We start from the raw sequence: 4,060 nt of genomic DNA on the forward strand, positions 1-4,060 counted from the left end.
CAGGAAGCTAGACTGTAATCCTGCTGAAGAAACTTTTCTAGTTAAACTTATTATAGAGAATGAAAAGATTGTATTAAAAAGTCTTCTGGTTGAGCACATCAAAGGAATGATTAGTTTCCTCCACAGAGAGCCACCAGGATTTTCTCATAATCTCCCTTGGTTTCATCCAAGATGGCCTAGCAAAGAGAGACACCATACATCTTCTGATAGAATACTTTGATATCATTCATGTCAATTTAAGAACAGGAAACCATAATCTTGATCACTGTCTTATCACGGGTCCCAGCACCCTCCATGGCCTGATGAAGCTTCTCAGCAAAGAAAGCTGGTTTGCTTGTAACACACTTCGCAATAACTGTGAGGCACTTCTCGATGTCACCTTTCAGTTCCAGGTTCAGAACTTTGTTCATGTCATGCTGACTGTATTTGGTGTATTTCTGGAACACTCTGTGAAGATGAGGAAAGCTCTGCAGAGAGCATCTTAGCTTCTGCTATTTGACACAGTCCCAGCAGAAGGAGGGATATCATGCAAGGCAGATAATTCTCAGAAGTTGCTTTCTATCTTCTCTCTGAGGTAACTTTGAATTTACTTGTAAAAATATATAATATGGCCATATTCACAGCCTTTTACTATGAGTTCTATAAACCTTAGAAAAAAACTAGTCTGGCAACAATTGTTTTCAGCTTCGGTGGATTGAATTCAAAGGAAATTGTATGTGCCACTCCTGTTCACAGAAAACCTAAGTACAAAGTAACTGCATTTATGAGATCACAAAAGCAGATAACAAACTAAAGTGAAGCTGACCAACCCCTACAGACCTCACCACAATCAATTACTAGCCAGAATTTACAAACCCCCACTATTACATGCAGGCACCTACGTGATTAGGCAGGGAATAGTGAACATAAGTGAAAGGTGGTCATAACTTAATAAAATCTACATTTCTTGCAGCAATTAGCCAGGTTGGGTCTTACACCTCACAGCCTCAAACGAAAGGAAATACAAAGAACATGTGGTTAAGCAATTTAATAAATGCTTTTTTAGAAAACAAAATTAAGTAGATGTTAATAATACTTTTACTATGAAAATAATAGTGTAGTATGTAGGGTAGAAGATTGCTAACCACCTAGTAGAAACAATGAAGTAGTGTAGGCATTGATGATTACTAAGAGGATGTAATCAAGGATCTGATAAGTGGAAATGATTTGTGTAAGGTTTAACTTGATCTTATAGTGGGAATAAGAAGCAATTTATCACTTACGTAGGAGAGGAGATGATGTCAAAAGGAAAGTGTTCAGTGGTTGAAAAATGAACAGGATATGGAAAGGTCAGTTTGGACATCACAGAAATACTTTTACTAAGGTTGCATAATCAAAGAGTAAAAGGAATGTTGTGATTGAAACTGTGTAATAATTCAAGGAAAAATCAAAGTATCATATCATCATGTACTGTGTAATTTTAAGTATAAAAATAAAGACTTGCTGAGCCGGGGCATGAAGGAGAGAGAAAAGGAGAGAGAGCTCCATCAGCCAACTAAGCAGAGGCTTCTCAATTGCATTCATTTTCGCCAACTCCGCGTCTCCTCTTGTGTCCCACAACCCTGCGAGAGCTGAACTCCCGCAAAGCTCCTTGTGGTCAGAATGGTATTGAACACATTCACATCTGTCCCCTTTCTTTTTTCTCCTGCTTTGTATAAGGCTCTGGCATTTGTGTTACCCAAGTCTTCATTCACACTAAAATTCTCAGATCAGTCACCCTTAGCAAGAAAAAGCAAAGCATTCTGATAATCACCAGATGTGTCTGAGGTGATGTCTTTAGCCAGCTCTCTCTTCAATTCTTCTTGGTACACTCTGTTAATTTCTCTGATTTCTTTGTTAGTTCTTGATACCAAAATTTCAGTCAAAGTGTCCTCATCAGTACCAAGGCCCTTCATGGCTCCGCGGAGCTCATCAGCATCAAACTGGGCTGAAGTCTTTAAAGCCAAAGCAACTACTTCAAGGTTGCCTGTGAGGGCTTTCTTCAGAGCTTCATCCAGGAGTTTTCCTTTTTCCTGGAGGTAAGCTGCTTTGATTTGTTGGCGTTGTGCATAGTTCTTCTTAGTTAAAATATCAATGATGGTAGCTTCATCCACACCTTTAACTGTTATTGCTTTGTGCAAGGCTTCAACATCTGAAGATGGATTGAAGCTAGGATAGGGGTACACTGCAGATCCCAGGCCACCTTTGGATCATTTCACAGTTTTAACATATTCCTGCTCTTCATTGTCAATAAACCAGGCCTGCTTGAGGAATTCTGATACCATTGTCATTGTTAAAGAGTTTTTGTTTTGTTTTGTTTTTCTTGCCTTCTTCCAAAGACGAAGAGACGTTCTGCTCTAGCTGTTTCACTTTAGAAGTGGTATTTTCATCACTTTTTACATTATAAGATCAAAGAGAACAGCCTTTAGTATGGATTGCATATCAATGTAAAGAAAACAAACATCCTCACCACTGGACCAATAAACAACATTCTTATCAATGAAGAAAAGATTGAAGTTGTCAAGGACTTCATTCTTCTTGGATCAACTATCAAAACTCACGGAAGCAGCAGTCAAGAGATCAAACAACGTATTGCTTTAAGCAAATCTGCTGCACAGGACCTTTTTAAAGTATTGAAGAGCAGAGATGTCAGCTTGAGGACTAAGGTGTGCCTGACCCAAGCCATGATGTTTTGAATAACCTCGTATGCATGCGAATAAGGAAGACTATAGAAGAATTGATGCCTTTGAGTTATGGTGTCGGAGGAGAATATTCAAAGTGCCATGGGCTACCAAAAGAACCAATAGATCCATTTTGGAAGAAGTGCAGCCAGAGTGCTCCTTGGAGGCCAAGATGGCCAAACTTCATCTCTCATACTTTGGACATATTGTCAGGAGGGACCAGTTGCTGGAGAACGATATCATGTTTGGTAAAGTGGAGGGTCAGAGAAAAAGAGGAAGACCCCTAACGAGATAGATTGGCCAAGTGTTAGCATCGATGGGCTCAAGCATGGCAACAATAGTGAGGTTGGCCCAGGATCGGGCAATGTTTTGTTCTGCTGTGCATAAGCTTGCTATGGGTCAGTACCAACTCGATGGTACCTAACAACAATTAGATAATAATCAGTATCCTTACACACCTACTCCTCACTTATCAACTATCTGATATTTGAAATTTAAGAAAATGGTTAAAAAAAAGAAAACAAATCTACTCTCTGACTATTTTGCATATTAATGACATAGGCTGAAAGTAACAAATGCCAAGGTGCAAAAGTAAGCTAGCTGTGATGGTTAAGGTTATGTATCAACTTGTGTGGGCTATGATTCTGAGATGCTAGGAAGTTATGTAATGATGTCATTTGGCAGTTATGTGATGATGTAGTCACCTTTTATTTTCCTATAACATTGATTTTCACATAACAACCTGATCTTTGGAACCTAACCACGTCTAAGTGAGATAACTTATTTTGTCAGTTTAAAGAATATTTAGTTAAATTATAAAATTACAATAACAAGAACAAACAACATATACATATTTGGAAATAAATTACATTTCCAAAAATATATGAATTGCATGATAGGAGCAGCCCAAAAATGCTACAGGAGATTTCAGCTGGCTCTGGAGAGCTATCAGCAGGTTTCACAGGAGTGATGTAGAGTGTGGGTTAATCAGACAAATCAGTTATGTAAAGGTCAGTTAAGAGTGCATCTGGCATATCCTAATTGGTGACAGATATATTCTAGGACAGAATAACCCTTTTTTTTTTCTCTTTTAAAGTTTTTATTGTGAATTGAGTGATAGTTTACATGAGAGAACATTGGTTTTACATTCATCCTATTGTATTTAGTTTCATAGCAATGATTACAATCACCTCTGTGCCTCAAAATTCAACAATATTTGCTTCTATTTCCTCTGGGGTTTTTGTTGTTGTTGTTGTTGTTGTTTAGAATGTACACAGAAACACTCAGGAGTATATAATCATTTAAACAACCAAAGGGCACATTTGGCAAGCCTGCCTACTGGCCACCATTACATAGCCTTT

The 4,060-nt window shown here is 38.2% G+C and overlaps 1 pseudogene; it reads right to left on the reverse strand.

The window, feature by feature from the left end:
• Nucleotides 1-110: 110 nt before the first annotated feature.
• Nucleotides 111-2,309, reverse strand: LOC102827325 (annotated as a pseudogene).
• Between the last annotated feature and the right edge of the window lie 1,751 nt (nucleotides 2,310-4,060).

The sequence above is a fragment of the Chrysochloris asiatica genome, unplaced genomic scaffold, assembly GCF_000296735.1.
Source record: "Chrysochloris asiatica unplaced genomic scaffold, ChrAsi1.0 scaffold00011, whole genome shotgun sequence".
Taxonomy (NCBI): domain Eukaryota; kingdom Metazoa; phylum Chordata; class Mammalia; order Afrosoricida; family Chrysochloridae; genus Chrysochloris; species Chrysochloris asiatica.